The sequence below is a fragment of the Oncorhynchus keta genome, chromosome 21 (assembly GCF_023373465.1).
Source record: "Oncorhynchus keta strain PuntledgeMale-10-30-2019 chromosome 21, Oket_V2, whole genome shotgun sequence".
Taxonomy (NCBI): Eukaryota; Metazoa; Chordata; class Actinopteri; order Salmoniformes; family Salmonidae; genus Oncorhynchus; species Oncorhynchus keta.
The window spans coordinates 55247515-55272190 of NC_068441.1; positions in this window are offsets into that span (position 1 = coordinate 55247515).

Consider the following 24676-nt stretch of genomic DNA (forward strand, 5'->3'; position numbering starts at 1 on the left):
ATACGCCAATACCCCTACAGTCCATTAGACAGGCTGGTTAAGTTTAACTGTGAAGGTGAGCGAGTGAGAGTTAAATGAACACAGCTGGGATGAAGTGAGAGTTAAATGAACACCGCTGGGATGAAGTGAGGGCTAAATGAACACCGCTGGGATGAAGTGAGGGCTAAATGAACACCGCTGGGATGAAGTGAGGGTTAAATGAACACAGCTGGGATGAAGTGAGGGCTAAATGAACACAGCTGGGATGAAGTGAGGGCTAAATGAACACAGCTGGGATGAAGTGAGGGTTAAATGAACACCGCTGGGATGAAGTGAGGGCTAAATGAACACAGCTGGGATGAAGTGAGGGCTAAATGAACACAGCTGGGATGAAGTGAGGGTTAAATGAACACAGCTGGGATGAAGTGAGGGTTAAATGAACACAGCTGGGATGAAGTGAGGGCTAAATGAACACAGCTGGGATGAAGTGAGGGCTAAATGAACACAGCTGGGATGAAGTGAGGGCTAAATGAACACAGCTGGGATGAAGTGAGGGCTAAATGAACACAGCTGGGATGAAGTGAGGGCTAAATGAACACAGCTGGGATGAAGTGAGGGCTAAATGAACACAGCTGGGATGAAGTGAGGGCTTAATTCAGCCAATGACAAAGTGCTGTAGTCTGACAGTAGTTTTTTTTTTTACAGAGCAGCCCAGTCTAGTCCTGATCCTTCCCCGTCTTGAGTGTTTCAAATGGCACCCTATTCCCTATATAGTGCACTGCTTTAGAACAGCACCCTATTCCCTATATAGTGCACTGCTAAATGAACAGCACCTATTCCCTATATAGTGCACTGCTTTAGAACAGCACCCTATTCCCTATATAGTGCACTAGGTAATAGGATACCATTTGGGATACATGCACAAACTCCCACGCATTTCCTCTGCAGGGACTTAGACTGGCCAGCCCATAGAACACCAACGTCCACAACTCATAAAGTTCTGTACGGCTGTTGCATGGAAAACCTATTCATTTTGAGTTCGCTCAGTCTGTCTGCCTGCCTGTCGGTCTGCCTGCTTGTCCGTCTGCCTGTCTGTCTGCCTGCTTGTCTGTCTGCCTGTCGGTTTGCCTGTCGGTCTGCCTGCCTGTCTGTCAGTCTGCCTGCCTGCCTGTCTGTCAGTCTGCCTGCCTGCCTGTCTGTCTGTAGGCCTGTCTCTCGCTCCACTTTGGCTCCCGGTGCCTTTTTAAAAAGAGAACAGTCTTTTCATTCTACACGGTGGATTAGCCGTACATTCACACCGTAGACTGTATATATATATATATATATTTTAAGTATTCCCACCCATTGTGAAGTATCAGATTGAAATCTAGGCGCTTCTGGAAGTGAACACGAGATGATCTCAAATCAAATCAAATCAAATGTTATTTGTCACATACACATGGTTAGCAGATGTTAATGCGAGTGTAGCGAAATGCTTGTATCTCTGTGTATAAAGGCCCGGTGGATCAGGATGACGTACCTCTGATATGGTTAAACAGGACACAGATTACCATGACTGCAGTATCATCATTACCCAGCGGAACCTCATCATTACCCAGCGGAACCTCATCATTACCCAGCGGAACCTCATCATTACCCAGCGGAACCTCATCATTACCCAGCGGAACCTCATCATTACCCAGCGGAGTCTGCCTGCCTGCCCTCATCATTACCCAGCGGAACCTCATCATTACCCAGCGGAACCTCATCATTACCCAGCGGAACCTCATCATTACCCAGCGGAACCTCATCATTACCCAGCGGAACCTCATCATTACCCATCATTACCCAGCGGAACCTCATCATTACCCAGCGGAACCTCATCATTACCCAGCGGAACCTCATCATTACCCAGCGGAACCTCATCATTACCCAGCGGAACCTCATCATTACCCAGCGGAACCTCATCATTACCCAGCGGAACCTCATCATTACCCAGCGGAACCTCATCATTACCCAGCGGAACCTCATCATTACCCAGCGGAACCTCATCATTACCCAGCGGAACCTCATCATTACCCAGCGGAACCTCATCATTACCCAGCGGAACCTCATCATTACCCAGCGGAACCTCATCATTACCCAGCGGAACCTCATCATTACCCAGCGGAACCTCATCATTACCCAGCGGAACCTCATCATTACCCAGCGGAACCTCATCATTACCCAGCGGAACCTCATCATTACCCAGCGGAACCTCATCATTACCCAGCGGAACCTCATCATTACCCAGCGGAACCTCATCATTACCCAGCGGAACCTCATCATTACCCAGCGGAACCTCATCATACCCAGCGGAACCTCATCCAGCGGAACCTCATCATTACCCAGCGGAACCTCATCATTACCCAGCGGAACCTCATCATTACCCAGCGGAACCTCATCATTACCCAGCGGAACCTCATCATTACCCAGCGGAACCTCATCATTACCCAGCGGAACCTCATCATTACCCAGCGGAACCTCATCATTACCCAGCGGAACCTCATCATTACCCAGCGGAACCTCATCATTACCCAGCGGCAGGAACCTCATCATTACCCAGCGGAACCTCATCATTACCCAGCGGAACCTCATCATTACCCAGCGGAACCTCATCATTACCCAGCGGAACCTCATCATTACCCAGCGGAACCTCATCATTACCCAGCGGAACCTCATCATTACCCAGCGGAACCTCATCATTACCCAGCGGAACCTCATCATTACCCAGCGGAACCTCATCATTACCCAGCGGAACCTCATCATTACCCAGCGGAACCTTCGTGTTAACTCTGTGATGTTGACGGACAGGGGTCGGGTTGCCATGGAGACCTCAATGACTCCTAATCATGAATACACACACTTATTCTACACTAAGTAATACATGAAGTCTGTGTGTGTGTATTTACGTGGGTGTGTGTGCATGTGGGTGTGTGTGTGTATGTTGGTGTGTATGTGTGTGTGTGTGTATGTGAGGGTATGTGGGTGTGTATGTGGGTATATGTGGGTGTGTGTGCATGTGGGCGTGTGGGTATGTGTGGGTGTGTGTGTTTGGGTATGTGTGTGTGTGTGTTTGGGTATGTGTGTGTATGTGGGTGTGTGTAGGTATATGTGTGTGTGTGTGTGTGTGTGTGTGTGTGTGTGTGTGTGTGTGGGAGGGAGGCAGTGTGCATAACACATGAGTAGTAGAATAGCTACCACCAGGTGATAAAGTTTCAGGCAGTATCCAAAATGGCACCCTACATAGTGCACTACTTTAGACCAGAGCCCTATGGCACCCTATTCCCTACATAGTGCACTACTTTAGACCAGAGCCCTATGGCACCCTATTCCCTACATAGTGCACTACTTTAGACCAGAGCCCTATGGGCCAACGTCAAAAGTAGTGCACTGTATGGGGAATAGGGTGCCATTTGGGACACATTTCAGTGTCATTGCTGTTTGAGCCATAGCTAATGGTACACTATTATTGAGAGGATTTATGTAGCTAGAGCTGTAGGGAAATTAGGTCAAGCACATTTCAAGAACATTCAGTTTGGTTTCTGAGGGTAAATGGAGGTTGATGACTAGTTTGGTTTCTGAGGTAAATGGAGGGTTGATGACTAGAGTCCAGGGTTTCTGAGGTAAATGGAGGTTTGATGATTAGAGTCCAGGGTTTCTGAGGTAAATGGAGGTTTGATGATTAGAGTCCAGGGTTTCTGAGGTAAATGGAGGATTGATGATTAGAGTCCAGGGTTTCTGAGGTAAATGGAGGATTGATGATTAGAGTCCAGGGTTTCTGAGGTAAATGAGGGTTGATGACTAGTTTGGTTTCTGAGGTAAATGAGGGTTGATGACTAGTTTGGTTTCTGAGGTAAATGAGGGTTGATGATTAGTCCAAGGTTTCTGAGGTAAATGGAGGCTTGATGACTAGTTTGGTTTCTGAGGTAAATGAGGGTTGATGACTAGTTTGGTTTCTGAGGTAAATGGAGGGTTGATGACTAGTTTGGTTTCTGAGGTAAATGAGGGTTGATGACTAGTTTGGTTTCTGAGGTAAATGAGGGTTGATGACTAGTTTGGTTTCTGAGGTAAATGGAGGGTTGATGATAAGTTCCGTCACACCCTATATTCACTTCTTTTAAATCTGAATTGTAACACTGAGAACAGGGTTATTCACCGTGTGTGTCACCGTGTGTGCGTGTTAATCCTATACCCATAAAAAACTGGTCTGTGTCACGCTGTGTCAACACACTATATCTCTCTGTGATAAGCTCATGTGAATAATACAAACAAGTCAAAAGATAGTGAATAAAAATATCAGATAACACAGTTCTACCTTCCTCATCTGAGCTGTCTAGTCCAGTAGTGTGTAAAGGGGGGTGAGCTGTCTAGTCCAGTAGTGTGTAAAGGGGGGTGAGGTGTCTAGTCCAGTAGTGTGTAAAGGGGGGTGAGGTGTCTAGTCCAGTAGTGTGTAAAGGGGGGGTGAGCTATCTAGTCCAGTAGTGTGTAAAGGGGGTGAGGTGTCTAGTCCAGTAGTGTGTAAAGGGGGGGTGAGCTATCTAGTCCAGTAGTGTGTAAAGGGAGGGTGAGCTGTCTAGTCCAGTAGTGTGTAAAGGGGGGGGTGAGCTGTCTAGTCCAGTAGTGTGTAAAGGGGGGTGAACTGTCTAGTCCAGTAGTGTGTAAAGGGGGGTGGGCTGTCTAGTCCAGTAGTGTGTAAAGGGGGGGGTGAACTGTCTAGTCCAGTAGTGTGTAAAGGGGGTGGGCTGTCTAGTCCAGTAGTGTGTAAAGGTGGGTGAGCTGTATAGTCCAGTAGTGTGTAAAGGGGGGTGAGCTGTCTAGTCCAGTAGTGTGTAAAGGGGGGTGAGCTGCCTAGTCCAGTAGTGTGTAAAGGGGGGAGCTTTCTAGTCCAGTAGTGTGTAAAAGGAGGGTGAGCTGTCTAGTCCAGTAGTGTGCAAAGGGGGGTGAGCTGTCTAGTCCAGTAGTGTATAAAGGGGGGTGAGCTGTCTAGTCAAGTAGTGTGTAAAGGGGGGGTGAGCTGTCTAGTCCATTAGTGTGTAAAGGGGGGCGAGCTGTCTAGTCCAGTAGTGTGTAAAGGGAGGGGTGAGCTGTCTAGTCCAGTAGTGTGTAAAAGGAGGGTGAGCTGTCTAGTCCAGTAGTGTGTAAAAGGAGGGTGAGCTGTCTAGTCCAGTAGTGTGTAAAGGGGGGGGTGAGCTATCTAGTCCAGTAGTGTGTAAAGGTGGGTGAGCTATCTAGTCCAGTAGTGTGTAAAGGGGGGTGCTTTCTAGTCCAGTAGTGTGTAAAAGGAGGGTGAGCTGTCTAGTCCAGTAGTGTGTAAAGGGGGGTGAGCTGTCTAGTCCAGTAGTGTGTAAAGGGAGGGTGAGCTGTCTAGTCCAGTAGTGTGTAAAGGGGGGTGAGCTGTCTAGTCAAGTAGTGTGTAAAGGGGGGGTGAGCTGTCTAGTCCATTAGTGTGTAAAGGGGGGCGAGCTGTCTAGTCCAGTAGTGTGTAAAGGGAGGGGTGAGCTGTCTAGTCCAGTAGTGTGTAAAGGGAGGGCAAGCTGTCTAGTCCAGAAGTGTGTAAAGGGGGGTGAGCTGTCTAGTCAAGTAATGTGTAAAGGGGGGGGTGAGCTGTCTAGTCAAGTAGTGTGTAAAGGGGGGGGGTGAGCTGTCTAGTCAAGTAGTGTGTAAAGGGGTGGGGGTGAGCTGTCTAGTCCAGTAGTGTGTAAAGGGGGGGGGGGTGAGCTGTCTGGTCCAGTAGTGTGTAAAGGGGGGGGTGAGCTGTCTAGTTCAGGAGTGTGTAAAGGGGGGTGAGCTGTCTAGTCCAGTAGTGTGTAAAGGGGGGTGAGCTGCCTAGTCCAGTAGTGTGTAAAGGGGGGTGAACTGTCTAGTCCAGTAGTGTGTAAAGGGGGTGGGCTGTCTAGTCCAGTAGTGTGTAAAGGTGGGTGAGCTGTATAGTCCAGTAGTGTGTAAAGGGGGGTGAGCTGTCTAGTCCAGTAGTGTGTAAAGGGGGTGAGCTGCCTAGTCCAGTAGTGTGTGTAAAGGGGGGAGCTTTCTAGTCCAGTAGTGTGTAAAAGGAGGGTGAGCTGTCTAGTCCAGTAGTGTGCAAAGGGGGTGAGCTGTCTAGTCCAGTAGTGTATAAAGGGGGTGAGCTGTCTAGTCAAGTAGTGTGTAAAGGGGGTGAGCTGTCTAGTCCATTAGTGTGTAAAGGGGGTGAGCTGTCTAGTCCAGTAGTGTGTAAAGGGAGGGGGGTGAGCTGTCTAGTCCAGTAGTGTGTAAAGGAGGGTGAGCTGTCTAGTCCAGTAGTGTGTAAAGGAGGGTGAGCTGTCTAGTCCAGTAGTGTGTAAAGGGGGTGAGCTATCTAGTCCAGTAGTGTGTAAAGGTGGGTGAGCTATCTAGTCCAGTAGTGTGTAAGCCCAGTAGGGGGGGTGCTTTCTAGTCCAGTAGTGTGTAAAAGGAGGGTGAGCTGTCTAGTCCAGTAGTGTGTAAAGGGGGGTGAGCTGTCTAGTCCAGTAGTGTGTAAAGGGAGGGGAGCTGTCTAGTCCAGTAGTGTGTAAAGGGGGTGAGCTGTCTAGTCAAGTAGTGTGTAAAGGGGGGGTGAGCTGTCTAGTCCATTAGTGTGTAAAGGGGGGCGAGCTGTCTAGTCCAGTAGTGTGTAAAGGGAGGGGTGAGCTGTCTAGTCCAGTAGTGTGTAAAGGGAGGGCGAGCTGTCTAGTCCAGAAGTGTGTAAAAGGGGGTGAGCTGTCTAGTCAAGTAGTGTGTAAAGGGGGGGGTGAGCTGTCTAGTCAAGTAGTGTGTAAAGGGGGGTGAGCTGTCTAGTCAAGTAGTGTGTAAAGGGGGGGGGTGAGCTGTCTAGTCCAGTAGTGTGTAAAGGGGGGTGAGCTGTCTGGTCCAGTAGTGTGTAAAAGGGGGTGAGCTGTCTAGTTCAGGAGTGTGTAAAGGGGGTGAGCTGTCTAGTCAAGTAGTGTGTAAAGGGGGTGAGCTGTCTAGTCAAGTAGTGTGTAAAGGGGGGTGAGCTGTCTAGTCCAGTAGTGTGCAAAGGGGGTGAGCTGTCTAGTCCAGTAGTGTGTAAAGGGGGTGAGCTGTCTAGTCCAGTAGTGTGTAAAGGGGGGTGAGCTGTCTAGTCCAGTAGTGTGTAAAGGGGGTGAGCTGTCTAGTCCAGTAGTGTGTAAAGGGGGTGAGCTGTCTAGTCCAGTAGTGTGTAAAGGGGGTGAGCTGTCTAGTCCAGTAGTGTGTAAAGGGGGTGAGCTGTCTAGTCCAGTAGTGTGTAAAGGGGGTGAGCTGTCTAGTCCAGTAGTGTGTAAGGGGGGGGGTGAGCTGTCTAGTCCAGTAGTGTGTAAAGGAGGTGAGCTGTCTAGTCCAGTAGTGTGTAAAGGGGGGTGAGTTGTCTAGTCCAGTAGTGTGTAAAGGGGGTGAGCTGTCTAGTCCAGTAGTGTGTAAAGGGGGTGAGCTGTCTAGTCCAGTAGTGTGTAAAGGGGGTGAGCTGTCTAGTCCAGTAGTGTGTAAAGGGGGTGAGCTGTCTAGTCCAGTAGTGTGTAAAGGGGGGGTGAGCTGTCTAGTCCAGTAGTGGGTAAAGGGGGGTGAGCTGTCTAGTCCAGTAGTGTGTAAAAGGAGGGTGAGCTGTCTAGTCCAGTAGTGTGTAAAGGGAGGGTGAGCTGTCTAGTCCAGTAGTGTGTAAAGGGGGGTGAGCTGTCTAGTCCAGTAGTGTGTAAAGGGGGTGAGCTGTCTAGTCCAGTAGTGTGTAAGGGGGGTGAGCTGTCTAGTCCAGTAGTGTGTAAAGGGGGTGAGCTGTCTAGTCCAGTAGTGGGTAAAGGGGGGGTGAGCTGTCTAGTCCAGTAGTGTGTAAAGGGGGGTGAGCTGTCTAGTCCAGTAGTGTGTAAAGGGGGGTGAGCTGTCTAGTCCAGTAGTGTGTAAAGGGGGTGAGCTGTCTAGTCCAGTAGTTTGTAAAGGGGGGTGAGCTGTCTCATCCAGTAGTGTGTAAAGGGGAGTGAGCTGTCTAGTCCAGTAGTGTGTAAAGGGGGCTGAGCTGTCCAGTAGTGTGTAAAGGGAGGGTGAGCTGTCTAGTCCAGTAGTGTGTAAAGGGGGGTGAGCTGTCTAGTCCAGTAGTGTGTAAAGGGGGGTGAGCTGTCTAGTCCAGTAGTGTGTAAAGGGGGGTGAGCTGTCTAGTCCAGTAGTGTGTAAAGGGAGGGTGAGCTGTCTAGTCCAGTAGTGTGTAAAGGGGGGTGAGCTGTCTAGTCCAGTAGTGTGTAAAGGGGGGTGAGCTGTCTAGTCCAGTAGTGTGTAAAGGGGGGGTGAGCTGTCTAGTCCAGTAGTGTGTAAAGGGGGGTGAGCTGTCTAGTCCAGTAGTGTGTAAAGGGGGGTGAGCTGTCTAGTCCAGTAGTGTGTAAAGGGGGGTGAGCTGTCTCGTCCAGTAGTGTGTAAAGGGGGTGAGCTGTCTCGTCCAGTAGTGTGTAAAGGAGGGGTGAGCTGTCTAGTCCAGTAGTGTGTAAAGGGGGGTGAGCTGTCTCATCCAGTAGTGGGTAAAGGGAGGGTGAGCTGTCTCGTCCAGTAGTGGGTAAAGGGAGGGTGAGCTGTCTAGTCCAGTAGTGTGTAAAGGGAGGGTGAGCTGTCTCGTCCAGTAGTGGGTAAAGGGAGGGTGAGCTGTCTAGTCCAGTAGTGTGTAAAGGGAGGGTGAGCTGTCTAGTCCAGTAGTGTGTAAAGGGGGGGGTGAGCTGTCTAGTCCAGTAGTGTGTAAAGGGAGGGTGAGCTGTCTAGTCCAGTAGTGTGTAAGGGGAGGGTGAGCTGTCTCGTCCAGTAGTGGGTAAAGGGAGGGTGAGCTGTCTAGTCCAGTAGTGGGTAAGGGGGGGGGGTGAGCTGTCTCGTCCAGTAGTGGGTAAAGGGAGGGTGATGCTGCTCACGCAGTACAGGCAGTGTAAGGTCATTATGTAGTACAATATGTTTGTCTAAAGCCTAGTGATGGCCGTTGTTTGATGACCTGTGTCAGTTCACCAATCAGATTGTGACGGGAACTAGCCGTGTCATAATGTGTGAGAATGGCCAGCGTGTATCTAACGCAGTTAAAGACCTTCATTAAAGTATAAAGGCCTCCTTCAGGTATACCATCAGTTGTACCACAGCATTACATCAGTACCTACCAAATGGTTCAGATGGAGAAGGTTTGGTTGTTGATCATTTTCAAGCTGATTGAAGTCAAAACTGTAACTAGACCATTCCGGAACATTCAATGTCACCTTGGTACGTCGCTCCAGTATAGATTTGACCTTGTGATTTATGTTACTGTCCCGCTGAAAGGGGAATGAATCTCCTAGTGTCTGTAGGGAAGCAGACTGAACCATGTTGTATCCAGGCCGTATCACAACCGGCCATGATCGGGAGTCCCATAGGACGGTGCACAATTGGCCCAGCGTTTTTTCAGGTTTGGTTGGGGTAGGCCGTCATTGTAAATAAGAATTTGTTCTTAACTCACTTGCGTAGTTAAATAAAGGTAAAATGTAAAAAAATGTAAAAGTTTTCCTCTAGGATTTTGCCTATGCTCAGCTAGAATTAATTTATTGTTATCCTAAAAAATCTCCCTTGACCTTGTCGATGACAAGCATGCTCATAACATGATGCAGCCACTGCCATGCTTGAAAATATAAAGAGTACTCAGTGAAGCGTTGTGTTGGATTTGGATTTATTCAGGACATTTTTTGCAGTTTTACTTTAGTGACTTATTGCAAACAGAATGCATGTTTTGGGAGTATTTGTAATCTATACAGGTTCTTTTTTTCCCACTTTGCCATTTAAGTTAGTATTGTGGAGTAACTACAATGTTGTTGATCCATCCTGAGTTTCTAATATCACAGCCATTAAACTCATTAAACTCTGTAACTGTTTTAAAGTCACCATTGGCCTCATGGTGAAATCCCTGAGCGGTTTCCTTCCTCTCCGGCAACTGAGTTCGGAAGGACGCCTGTATCTTTGTAGTGACTGGAAGTATTGATACACCATCCAAAGTGTAATTAACAACTTCATCATGGCCAAAGGGATATTACTCTTTTTTTAAACCCATATACCAATACAGTGCTGTGAAAAAGTATTTCTCAGTCTGATTTTCTTTTGCATATTTTTGACACTGAATGTTATCATATATCTACAACCAAAACCTAATATTATATAGAAGGGAACCTAAGTAGACAAACACAAAAACTGGGAAACATATGTCATTTATTTATTAAAGAAAGTTATGCAACATCCAATGCACCTGTGTGAAAAAGTAATCCACCCCCCCCCCTTAGACTTTAATAACTGATTATGTCACCTTTAGCTGCTATAACTGATTATGTCACCTTTAGCTGCTATAACTGATTATGTCACCTTTAGCTGCTATAACTGATTATGTCACCTTTAGCTGCAATAACTGATTATGTCACCTTTAGCTGCAATAACTGATTATGTCACCTTTAGCTGCTATAACTGATTATGTCACCTTTAGCTGCTATAACTGATTATGTCACCTTTAGCTGCTATAACTGATTATGTCACCTTTAGCTGCTATAACTGATTATGTCACCTTTAGCTGCAATAACTGATTATGTCACCTTTAGCTACAATAACTGATTATGTCACCTTTAGCTGCAATAACTGATTATGTCACCTTTAGCTGCAATAACTGATTATGTCACCTTTAGCTACAATAACTGATTATGTCACCTTTAGCTACAATAACTGATTATGTCACCTTTAGCTGCAATAACTGATTATGTCACCTTTAGCTGCAATAACTGATTATGTCACCTTTAGCTACAATAACTGATTATGTCACCTTTAGCTACAATAACTGATTATGTCACCTTTAGCTGCAATAACTGATTATGTCACCTTTAGCTGCAATAACTGATTATGTCACCTTTAGCTGCAATAACTGATTATGTCACCTTTAGCTACAATAACTGATTATGTCACCTTTAGCTGCAATAACTGATTATGTCACCTTTAGCTGCAATAACTGATTATGTCACCTTTAGCTGCAATAACTGATTATGTCACCTTTAGCTACAATAACTGATTATGTCACCTTTAGCTGCAATAACTGATTATGTCACCTTTAGCTGCTATAACTGATTATGTCACCTTTAGCTGCAATAACTGATTATGTCACCTTTAGCTGCTATAACTGATTATGTCACCTTTAGCTGCAATAACTGATTATGTCACCTTTAGCTGCAATAACTGATTATGTCACCTTTAGCTGCAATAACTGATTATGTCACCTTTAGCTGCAATAACTGATTATGTCACCTTTAGCTGCTATAACTGATTATGTCACCTTTAGCTGCAATAACTGATTATGTCACCTTTAGCTGCAATAACTGATTATGTCACCTTTAGCTGCTATAACTGATTATGTCACCTTTAGCTGCAATAACTGATTATGTCACCTTTAGCTGCAATAACTGATTATGTCACCTTTAGCTGCAATAACTGATTATGTCACCTTTAGCTGCAATAACTGATTATGTCACCTTTAGCTGCAATAACTGATTATGTCACCTTTAGCTGCTATAACTGATTATGTCACCTTTAGCTGCAATAACTGATTATGTCACCTTTAGCTGCAATAACTGATTATGTCACCTTTAGCTGCAATAACTGATTATGTCACCTTTAGCTACAATAACTGATTATGTCACCTTTAGCTGCAATAACTGATTATGTCACCTTTAGCTACAATAACTGATTATGTCACCTTTAGCTGCAATAACTGATTATGTCACCTTTAGCTGCAATAACTGATTATGTCACCTTTAGCTGCAATAACTGATTATGTCACCTTTAGCTGCAATAACTGATTATGTCACCTTTAGCTGCTATAACTGATTATGTCACCTTTAGCTGCTATAACTGATTATGTCACCTTTAGCTGCTATAACTGATTATGTCACCTTTAGCTGCTATAACTGATTATGTCACCTTTAGCTGCAATAACTGATTATGTCACCTTTAGCTACAATAACTGATTATGTCACCTTTAGCTGCAATAACTGATTATGTCACCTTTAGCTGCAATAACTGATTATGTCACCTTTAGCTACAATAACTGATTATGTCACCTTTAGCTACAATAACTGATTATGTCACCTTTAGCTGCAATAACTGTATACCATTATTATGTCACCTTTAGCTGCAATAACTGATTATGTCACCTTTAGCTACAATAACTGATTATGTCACCTTTAGCTACAATAACTGATTATGTCACCTTTAGCTGCAATAACTGATTATGTCACCTTTAGCTGCAATAACTGATTATGTCACCTTTAGCTGCAATAACTGATTATGTCACCTTTAGCTACAATAACTGATTATGTCACCTTTAGCTGCAATAACTGATTATGTCACCTTTAGCTGCAATAACTGATTATGTCACCTTTAGCTGCAATAACTGATTATGTCACCTTTAGCTACAATAACTGATTATGTCACCTTTTAGCTGCAATAACTGATTATGTCACCTTTAGCTGCTATAACTGATTATTATGTCACTGATTTGTCACCTTTAGCTGCAATAACTGATTATGTCACCTTTAGCTGCAATAACTGATTATGTCACCTTTAGCTGCAATAACTGATTATGTCACCTTTAGCTGCAATAACTGATTATGTCACCTTTAGCTGCAATAACTGATTATGTCACCTTTAGCTGCAATAACTGATTATGTCACCTTTAGCTGCTATAACTTTAGCTGCAATAACTGATTATGTCACCTTTAGCTGCTATAACTGATTATGTCACCTTTGCCTTTAGCTGCAATAACTGATTATGTCACCTTTAGCTGCAATAACTGATTATGTCACCTTTAGCTGCAATAACTGATTAAGTCACCATTTAGCTGCAATAACTGATTATGTCACCTTTAGCTGCAATAACTGATTATGTCACCTTTAGCTGCTATAACTGATTATGTCACCTTTAGCTGCAATAACTGATTATGTCACCTTTAGCTGCAATAACTGATTATGTCACCTTTAGCTGCAATAACTGATTATGTCACCTTTAGCTACAATAACTGATTATGTCACCTTTAGCTGCAATAACTGATTATGTCACCTTTAGCTACAATAACTGATTATGTCACCTTTAGCTGCAATAACTGATTATGTCACCTTTAGCTGCAATAACTGATTATGTCACCTTTAGCTGCAATAACTGATTATGTCACCTTTAGCTGCAATAACTGATTATGTCACCTTTAGCTGCTATAACTGATTATGTCACCTTTAGCTGCTATAACTGATTATGTCACCTTTAGCTGCAATAACTGATTATGTCACCTTTAGCTGCTATAACTGATTATGTCACCTTTAGCTGCTATAACTGATTATGTCACCTTTAGCTGCAATAACTGATTATGTCACCTTTAGCTGCAATAACTGATTATGTCACCTTTAGCTGCAATAACTGATTATGTCACCTTTAGCTGCTATAACTGATTATGTCACCTTTAGCTGCAATAACTGATTATGTCACCTTTAGCTGCAATAACTGATTATGTCACCTTTAGCTGCAATAACTGATTATGTCACCTTTAGCTGCAATAACTGATTATGTCACCTTTAGCTGCAATAACTGATTATGTCACCTTTAGCTGCAATAACTGATTATGTCACCTTTAGCTGCAATAACTGATTATGTCACCTTTAGCTACAATAACTGATTATGTCACCTTTAGCTGCAATAACTGATTATGTCACGTTTAGCTACAATAACTGATTATGTCACCCTTAGCTACAATAACTGATTATGTCACCTTTAGCTACAATAACTGATTATGTCACCTTTAGCTACAATAACTGATTATGTCACCTTTAGCTACAATAACTGATTATGTCACCTTTAGCTACAATAACTGATTATGTCACCTTTAGCTGCAATAACTGATTATGTCACCTTTAGCTACAATAACTGATTATGTCACCTTTAGCTGCAATAACTGATTATGTCACCTTTAGCTGCAATAACTGATTATGTCACCTTTAGCTGCAATAACTGATTATGTCACCTTTAGCTGCAATAACTGATTATGTCACCTTTAGCTGCAATAACTGATTATGTCACCTTTAGCTGCAATAACTGATTATGTCACCTTTAGCTGCAATAACTGATTATGTCACCTTTAGCTGCAATAACTGATTATGTCACCTTTAGCTACAATAACTGATTATGTCACCTTTAGCTACAATAACTGATTATGTCACCTTTAGCTGCTATAACTGATTATGTCACCTTTAGCTGCAATAACTGATTATGTCACCTTTAGCTACAATAACTGATTATGTCACCTTTAGCTGCAATAACTGATTATGTCACCTTTAGCTACAATAACTGATTATGTCACCTTTAGCTACAATAACTGATGATTATGTCACCTTTAGCTGCAATAACTGATTATGTCACCTTTAGCTGCAATAAGTGATTATGTCACCTTTAGCTGCAATAAGTGATTATGTCACCTTTAGCTGCAATAACTGCCACCTAATGCTTCCTGTAGTTATCAATTCGTTTCTCACAACAAGGAGAAATTTGTGGGTTTTTGACGATGAACTGTTGGTTTCAAGTCCTGCCACAACAGCTCAATGGGGTTCAAGGTCTGGACTTTGACTAGGTCATTCCAAAACGTTTAAAAAAAAAAAATGTTTTATTCTTCAACCGTTCTGATTCAGACTTGTTTATATGTTTGGGATCATTGTCTTACTGCATGACCCGCGGCTGCACTTCAGCTTACAGACAGATGGCCTGATATTCTCCTGTAGAATTCTCTGATGCAGAACAGAATTCATAGTTCCTTCAATGATGGCAAGGAGTCCTCCAAGGCCTGATGCAGCAAACCATTACAATACCATCACCATGCTTGTCCATTGGTATAAGGTTCTTATTGTGGAATGTAGTGTTTGGTTTATTTTTTTTCCACTTTTGACTCATCTGTCCATAGAAAATATTGTTCCAGAACTCTTGAGGATCATCCAGACGCTTTTTGGCAAACTTGAGGCGAGCAATCATGTTTTTCTTAGTGATTGATGGTTTCCGTCTCTTGCTAATCCCATTTTTGCCCAGCATCTTTCTGATGGTGAAATCATGAACACTGATCTTAGCTGAGGCGAGAGGGGCCTGGAGATCCCTGGATTTTGTTCAAGGGTTCTTTGTGACTTCCTGGACGATTTTATACCTAGTTCTTAAGAGAGATTTTGTCAGGACGGCCACTCCTGGGAAGATTCACTACAGTCTCCATTTGGGCAATATGGCTTCGACTGGGTTCGGTGGAGCCCCAGAGCCTTAGAAATGTCTATATAACCCTTTACTGACTTCCTGAATCAACAACTTTTTTACCAGAGGTCTTGAGGAATGTATTTTGATTGTGGCATGATATGCCTACTAGAACCTGTGTGTTGAAAACCTCACTCTGATTGTTAGGGACAGAGTTAGTCAGATTTATATTGGGCAGGGCTGGCCCAAATCAGGGCTGGCTCAAATCAGGGCTGGCCCAAATCAGGGCTGGCTCAAATCAGGGCTGGCTCAAATCTATCAACCAAAGTAGTCAAACAGCTGACTCTAATTATCCCTTTAATTGGGTTGAGTTCCACCACGCTGATCCTCAACACAGGGGCCCCTCAGGGGTGCGTGCTCAGTCCCCTCCTGTACTCCCTGTTCACTCATGACAGCACGGCCAGGCACGACTCTAACGCCATCATTCAATTTGCCAATGACACAACAGTGGTAGGCCTGATCACGGACAACAACGAGACAGCCTATAGGGAGGAGGTCAGAGACCTGGCAGTGTGGTGCCAGGACAACAACCTCTCCTTCAACGTGATTAAGACAAAGGAGATGATTGTGGACTACAGGAAAAAGAGGACCCGAGCACACCCCCATTCTCATCAACGGGGCTGCAGTGGAGCAGGTTGAGAGCTTCAAGTTCCTTGGTGTCCACATCACCAACAAACTAACATGGTCCAAACACAGCAAGACAGTTGTGAAGAGGACACGACAAAACCCATTCCCCGTCAGGAGACTAAAAAGATTTGGCATGGGTCCTCAGATGCTCAAAAGGTTCTTCAGCTGCAACATTGAGAGCATCCTGACCGGTTGCATCACTGCCTGGTATGGCAACTGCTCGACCCCCGACCGTAAGGCACTACAGAGTTTACAGAGTTTACAGCAACAGACTGATCTACAGCAGACTGATTTACAGCAGACTGATTTACAGCAGACTGATCTACAGCAGACTGAACTACAGCAGACTGATCTACAGCAGACTGATTTACAGAAGAATGATTTACAGCAGACTGATCTACAGCAGACTGAACTACAGCAGACTGATCGACAGCAGACTGATCTTCAGCAAACTGATCTACAGCAGACTGATCTACAGCACACTGAATTATAGCAGACTGATCTACAGCAGACGGAAATACAGCAGACTGAAATACAGCAGACTGAAATACAGCAGACTGATCTACAGCAGACTGATCTACAGCAGACTGAATTACAGCAGACTGAGCTACAGCAGACTGAAATACAGCAGACTGATCTACAGCAGATTGATCTACAGCAGACTGATCTACAGCAGACTGATCTACAGCAGACTGATCTACAGCAGACTGAATTACAGCAGACTGAATTACAGCAGACTGATCTACAGCAGACTGAATTACAGCAGACTGATTTACAGCAGACTGATCTACAGCAGATTGATCTACAGCAGACTGATCTACAGCAGACTGATCTACAGCAGACTGATATACAGCAGACTGATCTACAGCAGACTGATCTACAGCAGACTGAATTACAGCAGATGGAATTACAGCAGACTGAATTACAGCAGACTGAATTACAGCAGACTGATCTAAAGCAGACTGAATTACAGCAGACTGATCTACAGCAGACTGATCTACAGCAGACTGAATTACAGCAGACTGAATTACAGCAGACTGAATTACAGCATCCCGATCTACAGCAGACTGAATTACAGCAGACTGAATTACAGCAGACTGAATTACAGCAGACTGATCTACAGCAGACTGATCTACAGCAGACTGATCTACAGCAGACTGAATTACAGCAGACTGAATTACAGCAGACTGAATTACAGCAGACTGAATTACAGCAGACTGATCTACAGCAGACTGAATTACAGCAGACTGAATTACAGCAGACTGATCTACAGCAGACTGAATTACAGCAGACTGAATTACAGCAGACTGAATTACAGCAGACTGATCTACAGCAGACTGAATTACAGCAGACTGAATTACAGCAGACTGAATTACAGCAGACTGAATTACAGCAGACTGATCTACAGCAGACTGAATTACAGCAGACTGAATTACAGCATCCCGATCTACAGCAGACTGAATTACAGCAGACTGAATTACAGCAGACTGAATTACAGCAGACTGAATTACAGCATCCCCACCCCTCCTAGACGAGTGACCTGTTAGACTTAACTCCTTACATTTATCACGTTGTTGTAGTTCCTTCATTGGTGTCATGTGAGCGAGTAGTGGACAAAAGGACTGAAAATGTACACCGTTGGAACAGCAACTGTTGTTACAAAGTAAAATCGCTATAGTTCAACGTTGAACACAACAAACCACACATACATCATGCTTCTGCTGAAGACAACTGACTGGTAACTGTTGAAACCGGACTTGTGTTCCCCGGGGGGGAAAAAGGCTTTAAATTGTAAGGTTTTTGTTTTAAGATATCTGGTCAGTAATCATATTGAGAAAGGGTATTTATAAATAAACACAAAAACGACCATTTATAACAAACAAACGTGAAAAAAACTAACTTTTAAAAATATTTTCCCAACTTTAAATAAAATGGGGATAAACCCCTATTATAAATATATGGTTTGTAACTGTATTTAAAGTAGGACCACAGGGAAAGACATCTGACTGGAACTAAAACCCACCAGTGTGAACAACATGTTTAACATAGGGCTCTGGTCTAAAGTAGTGCACTATATAGGGAATAGGGTGCCATAGGGCCCTGGTCTAAAGTAGTGCACTATATAGGGAATAGGGTGCCATAGGGCCCTGGTCTAAAGTAGTGCACTATATAGGGAATAGGGTGCCATAGGGCCCTGGTCTAAAGTAGTGCACTATATAGGGAATAGGGTGCCATAGGGCCCTGGTCTAAAGTAGTGCACTATATAGGGAATAGGGCTCTGGTCTAAAAGTAGTGCACTATATAGGGAATAGGGGCCTGGTCTAAAGTAGTGCACTATATAGGGCTCTGGTCTAAAGTAGTGCACTATATAGGGCTCTGGTCTAAAGTAGTGCACTATATAGGGAATAGGGGCCTGGTCTAAAGTAGTGCACTATATAGGGAATAGGGCTCTGGTCTAAAGTAGTGCACTATATAGGGAATAGGGCCCTGGTCTAAAGTAGTGCACTATATAGGGAATAGGGCTCTGGTCTATAGTAGTGCACTATATAGGGAATAGGGTGCCATAGGGCCCTGGTCTAAAGTAGTGCACTATATAGGGAATAGGGCTCTGGTCTAAAGTAGTGCACTATATAGGGAATAGGGTGCCATAGGGCCCTGACCTAAAGTAGTGCACTATATAGGGAATAGGGCTCTGGTCTAAAGTAGTGCACTATATAGGGAATAGGGCCCTGGTAGTAGGCACTATATAGGGAATAGGGCTCTGGCCTATAGTAGTGCACTATATAGGGAATAGGGCCCTGGTCTAAAGTAGTGCACTATATAGGGAATAGGGCTCTGGTCTATAGTAGTGCACTATATAGGGAATAGGGCTCTGGTCTATAGTAGTGCACTATATAGGGAATAGGGCCCTGCTCTAAAGTAGTGCACTATATAGGGAATGGGGCCCTGGTCTAAAGTAGTGCACTATATAGGGAATAGGGCTCTGGTCTATAGTAGTGCACTATATAGGGAATAGGGCCCTGGTCTAAAGTAGTGCACTATATAGGGAATAGGGCTCTGGTCTATAGTAGTGCACTATATAGGGAATAGGGCTCTGGTCTATAGTAGTGCACTATATAGGGAATAGGGCTCTGGTCTATAGTAGTGCACTATATAGGGAATAGGGTGCCATAGGGCCCTGGTCTAAAGTAGTGCACTATATAGGGAATAGGGCTCTGGTCTAAAGTAGTGCACTATATAGGGAATAGGGTGCCATAGGGCCCTGACCTAAAGTAGTGCACTATATAGGGAATAGGGCTCTGGTCTAAAGTAGTGCACTATATAGGTAATAGGGTGCCATAGGGCCCTGGTCTAAAGTAGTGTACTATATAGGGAATAGGGCTCTGGTCTAAAGTAGTGCACTATATAGGGAATAGGGTGCCATAGGGCTCTGGTCTAAAGTAGTGCACTATATAGGGAATAGGGCTCTGGTCTATAGTAGGCACTATATAGGGAATAGGGCTCTGGCCTATAGTAGTGCACTATATAGGGAATAGGGCCCTGGTCTAAAGTAGTGCACTATATAGGGAATAGGGCCCTGGTCTAAAGTAGTGCACTATATAGGGAATAGGGCTCTGGTCTATAGTAGTGCACTATATAGGGAATAGGGCTCTGGTCTATAGTAGTGCACTATATTGGGAATAGGGGCCTGCTCTAAAGTAGTGCACTATATAGGGAATGGGGCCCTGGTCTAAAGTAGTGCACTATATAGGGAATAGGGCTCTGGTCTATAGTAGTGCACTATATAGGGAATAGGGCCCTGGTCTAAAGTAGTGCACTATATAGGGAATAGGGCTCTGGTCTATAGTAGTGCACTATATAGGGAATAGGGCTCTGGTCTATAGTAGTGCACTATATAGGGAATAGGGCTCTGGTCTAAAGTAGTGCACTATATAGGAATAGGGCTCTGGTCTATAGTAGTGCACTATATAGGAATAGGGCTCTGGTCTATAGTAGTGCACTATATAGGGAATAGGGCTCTGGTCTATAGTAGTGCACTATATAGGGAATGGGGCTCTGGTCTATAGTAGTGTACTATATAGGGAATAGGGCTCTGGTCTATAGTAGTGCACTATATAGGGAATAGGGCTCTGGTCTAAAGTAGTGCACTATATAGGGAATAGGGCTCTGGTCTAAAGTAGTGCACGATATAGGGAATAGGGCACTGGTCTAAAGTAGTGCATTATATAGGGAATAGGGCTCTGGTCTAAAGTAGTGCACTATATAGGGAATAGGGCTCTGGTCTATAGTAGTGCACTATATAGGGAATAGGGCTCTGGTCTAAAGTAGTGCACTATATAGGGAGTAGGGTGCCATAGGGCTCTGGTCTAAAGTAGTGCACTATATAGAGAATAGGGCTCTGGTCTAAAGTAGTGCACTATATAGGGAGTAGGGCTCTGGTCTATAGTAGTGCACTATATAGGGAATAGGGCTCTGGTCTAAAGTAGTGCACTATATAGGGAGTAGGGTGCCATAGGGCTCTAGTCTATAGTAGTGCACTATATAGGGAATAGGGTGCCATAGGGCTCTGGTCTAAAGTAGTGCACTATATAGGGAATAGGGCTCTGGTCTAAAGTAGTGCACTATATAGGGAGTAGGGCTCTGGTCTATAGTAGTGCACTATATAGGGAGTAGGGTGCCATAGGGCTCTGGTCTATAGTAGTGCACTATATAGGAAATAGGGCTCTGGTCTAAAGTAGTGCACTATATAGGGAGTAGGGTGCCATAGGGCTCTGGTCTATAGTAGTGCACTATATAGGGAATAGGGCTCTGGTCTATAGTAGTGCACTATATAGGGAGTAGGGCTCTGGTCTATAGTAGTGCACTATATCGGGAATAGGGCACTGGTTTATAGTAGTGCACTATATAGGGAGTAGGGTGCCATAGGGCTCTGGTCTATAGTAGTGCACTATATAGGAAATAGGGCTCTGGTCTAAAGTAGTGCACTATATAGGGAATAGGGTGCCATAGGGCTCTGGTCTATAGTAGTGCACTATATAGGGAATAGGGCTCTGGTCTAAAGTAGTGCTATTTGGGAAGCACTTCAATTGTTTATAGAGAGATTTTGACACGGTCCGAGGCTGGAATGCAATTGATGTACTTGCTGCTAGGATAGGCTAGGTCTATGTGATGTACTTGCTGCTAGGATAGGCTAGGTCTATGGGATGTAATTGCTGCTAGGATAGGCTAGGTCTATGTGATGTACTTGCTGCTAGGATAGGCTAGGTCTATGTGATGTAATTGCTGCTAGGATAGGCTAGGTCTATGGGATGTAATTGCTGATAGGCTAAGTCTATGTGATGTAATTTCTGCTAGGATAGGCTAGGTCTATGTGATGTAATGGCTGCTATGATAGGCTAGGTCTATGGGATGTAATGGCTGCTAGGATAGGCTAGGTCTATGTGATGTAATGGCTGCTAGGATAGGCTAGGTCTATGTGATGTAATGGCTGCTAGGATAGACTAGGTCTATGTGATGTACTTGCTGCTAGGATAGGCTAGGTCTATGTGATGTAATTTCTGCTAGGATAGGCTAGGTCTATGTGATGTCATTTCTGCTAGGATAGGCTAGATCTATGTGATGTAATTGCTGCTAGGATAGGCTAGGTCTATGGGATGTAATTTCTGCTAGGATAGGCTAGCTCTATGTGATGTAATTGCTGCTCGGATAGGCTAGGTCTATGGGATGTAATTTCTGCTAGGATAGGCTAGGTCTATGTGATGTACTTGCTGCTAGGATAGGCTAGGTCTATGTTATGTACTTGCTGCTAGGATAGGCTAGGTCTATGGGATGTAATTTCTGCTAGGATAGGCTAGCTCTATGTGATGTAATGGCTGCTAGGATAGGCTAGGTCTATGCGATGTAATGGCTGCTAGGATAGGCTAGGTCTATGTGATGTAATGGCTGCTAGGATAGGCTAGGTCTATGGGATGTAATTTCTGCTCGGATAGACTAGGTCTATGTGATGTAATGGCTGCCATGATAGGCTAGGTCTATGTGATGTAATTGCTGCCAGGATAGGCTAGGTCTATGGGATGTAATTTCTGCTAGGATAGACTAGGTCTATGTGATGTAATGGCTGCTAGGATAGGCTAGGTCCATGTGATGTACTTGCTGCTAGGATAGGCTAGGTCTATGGGATGTAATTTCTGCTAGGATAGGCTAGGTCTATGTGATGTAATGGCTGCTATGATAGGCTAGGTCTATGTGATGTAATTGCTGCTAGGATAGGCTAGGTCTATGGGATGTAATTTCTGCTAGGATAGTCTAGGTCTATGTGATGTAATGGCTGCAGGATAGGCTAGGTCTATGTGATGTACTTGCTGCTAGGATAGGCTAGGTCTATGGGATGTAATTTCTGCTCGGGTAGGCTAGGTCTATGTGATGTAATTTCTGCTAGGATAGGCTAGGTCTATGGGATGTAATTTCTGCTAGGATAGGCTAGCTCTATGTGATGTAATTGCTGCCTCGGATAGGCAGGTCTATGGGATGTAATTTCTGCTAGGATAGACTAGGTCTATGTGATGTAATGGCTGCTAGGATAGGCTAGGTCTATGTGATGTAATGGCTGCTAGGATAGGCTAGGTCTATGGGATGTAATTTCTGCTAGGATAGGCTAGGTCTATGTGATGTAATGGCTGCTAGGATAGACTAGGTCTATGTGATGTAAAGGCTGCTAGGATAGGCTAGGTCTATGGGATGTAATTTCTGCTCGGATAGGCTAGGTCTATGGGATGTAATTTCTGCTCGGATAGGCTAGGTCTATGGGATGTAATTTCTGCTCGGATAGGCTAGCTCTATGTGATGTAATTGCTGCTCGGATAGGCTAGGTCTATGTGAGGTAATGGCTGCTAGGATAGGCTAGGTCTATGTGATGTAATGGCTGAGGATAGACTAGGTCTATGTGATGTAAATGGCTGCTAGGATAGGCTAGGTCTATGTGATGTACTTGCTGCTAGGATAGGCTAGGTCTATGTGATGTAATGGCTGCTAGGATAGGCTAGGTCTATGTGATGTAATGGCTGCTAGGATAGGCTAGGTCTATGTGATGTACTTGCTGCTAGGATAGGCTAGGTCTATGGGATGTAATTTCTGCTAGGATAGGCTAGGTCTATGGGATGTAATTTCTGCTAGGATAGGCTAGCTCTATGTGATGTAATTGCTGCTAGGATAGGCTAGGTCTATGTGATGTACTTTCTGCTAGGATAGGCTAGGTCTATGTGATGTACTTTCTGCTAGGATAGGCTAGGTCTATGTGATGTACTTACTGCTAGGATAGGCTAGGTCTATGTGATGTACTTACTGCTAGGATAGGCTAGGTCTATGTGATGTACTTACTGCTAGGATAGACTAGGTCTATGTGATGTACTTTCTGCTAGGATAGGCTAGGTCTATGTGATGTACTTTCTGCTAGGATAGGCTAGGTCTATGTGATGTACTTTCTGCTAGGATAGGCTAGGTCTATGTGATGTACTTTCTGCTAGGATAGGCTAGGTCTATGTGATGTACTTTCTGCTAGGATAGGCTAGGTCTATGTGATGTACTTTCTGCTAGGATAGGCTAGGTCTATGTGATGTACTTACTGCTAGGATAGGCTAGGTCTATGTGATGTTCTTACTGCTAGGATAGACTAGGTCTATGTGATGTACTTTCTGCTAGGATAGGCTAGCTCTATGTGATGTAATGGCTGCTAGGATAGGCTAGGTCTATGTGATGTACTTACTGCTAGGATAGGCTAGGTCTATGTGATGTACTTACTGCTAGGATAGGCTAGGTCTATGTGATGTACTTACTGCTAGGATAGGCTAGGTCTATGTGATGTAATGGCTGCTAGGATAGGCTAGGTCTATGTGATGTACTTACTGCTAGGATAGGCTAGGTCTATGTGATGTACTTACTGCTAGGATAGGCTAGGTCTATGTGATGTACTTACTGCTAGGATAGGCTAGCTCTATGTGATGTAATGGCTGCTAGGATAGGCTAGGTCTATGGGATGTAATTTCTGCTCGGATAGACTAGGTCTATGTGATGTAATGGCTGCCATGATAGGCTAGGTCTATGTGATGTAATTGCTGCCAGGATAGGCTAGGTCTATGGGATGTAATTTCTGCTAGGATAGACTAGGTCTATGTGATGTAATGGCTGCTAGGATAGGCTAGGTCCATGTGATGTACTTGCTGCTAGGATAGGCTAGGTCTATGGGATGTAATTTCTGCTAGGATAGGCTAGGTCTATGTGATGTAATGGCTGCTATGATAGGCTAGGTCTATGTGATGTAATTGCTGCTAGGATAGGCTAGGTCTATGGGATGTAATTTCTGCTAGGATAGTCTAGGTCTATGTGATGTAATGGCTGCTAGGATAGGCTAGGTCTATGTGATGTACTTGCTGCTAGGATAGGCTAGGTCTATGGGATGTAATTTCTGCTCGGGTAGGCTAGGTCTATGTGATGTAATTTCTGCTAGGATAGGCTAGGTCTATGGGATGTAATTTCTGCTAGGATAGGCTAGCTCTATGTGATGTAATTGCTGCTCGGATAGGCGAGGTCTATGGGATGTAATTTCTGCTAGGATAGACTAGGTCTATGTGATGTAATGGCTGCTAGGATAGGCTAGGTCTATGTGATGTAATGGCTGCTAGGATAGGCTAGGTCTATGGGATGTAATTTCTGCTAGGATAGGCTAGGTCTATGTGATGTAATGGCTGCTAGGATAGACTAGGTCTATGTGATGTA